The sequence below is a fragment of the Schistocerca cancellata genome, chromosome 4, assembly GCF_023864275.1.
Source record: "Schistocerca cancellata isolate TAMUIC-IGC-003103 chromosome 4, iqSchCanc2.1, whole genome shotgun sequence".
Taxonomy (NCBI): domain Eukaryota; kingdom Metazoa; phylum Arthropoda; class Insecta; order Orthoptera; family Acrididae; genus Schistocerca; species Schistocerca cancellata.
In genome coordinates, this window is record NC_064629.1 from 517,553,570 (window position 1) to 517,554,913 (window position 1,344).

Below are 1,344 nucleotides of genomic sequence, written 5' to 3' on the forward strand. Positions count from 1 at the left end.
AACCCAACCAACCTGAAATAAAAATCACTTAATGGCCATCTACACAAATACATACAGAAGTTTCTACAGCAAGAGTTGACTTCCACATCAGCTACTCGGCTGCAGTATCAGTTCTTGAAAAACATCATGCAGTGCAAGAGAAGATATATTTTATTTAGCCCACTATCTCCGTAAATTTTTAACCACACATTGTATGTCTGCTAACAGTGTCAATCTATTGTAAACCAAGGGATAATCTACTTCACTTTCTATCCCATGAGTAACAGTAAAGGCTTAGAAAAAAATTTCTGTGAGAGAGCCTGTGAGTGTTGGTAGTGATCAGAACAATTTTTTCTCCACTGGCTGACAGCCACCTGATGACAGCTGACGTGTCTATGTGATTTCATTGAATTTCACCTAGAACCTATGATCTATAGTGGATCTATGCACTGTCAGGCATTAGGTTATTTAACGTTATAATTTAGAATTTAATGTGAAATATGCTCGATAAACCGAAAGTACACTGTTAATAACAACTATATTATAACCATAGCTCAGGCAGCAGATGATATGAGAAAAACTAACAAGGGAACATTCCCAGTGTAAATACATGAACTTGATTAAATGCAGCTGGTGTGTAGAGGAGAAAAAATGTTTCAATATTTATTGTTTTGTTTGTGCCCAATTTCACTTTTATAGGATAACACATCCTGCAGAATTTAATTAGCAAATGATGAAAATTGTATGGCCTCAAAATTTTGAGGCAGTCAGCAATTTTCATCTACTACTGATAAAAATCTTTTGATTAAAAAATGGGACTGTTTCACTCAATTTAATAATTAAAATTTCAACAAATATCATCAAATAAAAAATTAGAAAACATAAATTTTAAACAAATATGAGAATGATTGAAAAATCCTACAAACTAAAAAATTAAATTTTTCTCCTTTTTCGTTTTTAAAAATCTAAATTTTAGTTTTTAATTTCCATAAAATTAACATTAAATATATTTACGATTTCCATTAAAAAGTAAATCAATATTTTCTTTCATTCCCAAGCTATATTCCTAACCATCACAATCTTCATCTAATCTCATAACTTCAAAAAATTTGCAAACAATTTATCATAATACTCAATGTAAAATGTGTATATGATAATTAATGTTTTTGTAGATTTATTAAATAACAGTTCTAATGTTTCTTTTAAGATATATATTTCATGTAATAATTCTCTAAGTCTTCCAAAATTTTAAAAAGTCCCAATTACAAGGACGTAATTTTTTTATTTTTGGAAAATTCTAGAATAGATTTTTCCTTTATCTGTATAGATGTCTTTCGTTTTTGGAGTCTTACAAAAAAATTTCAA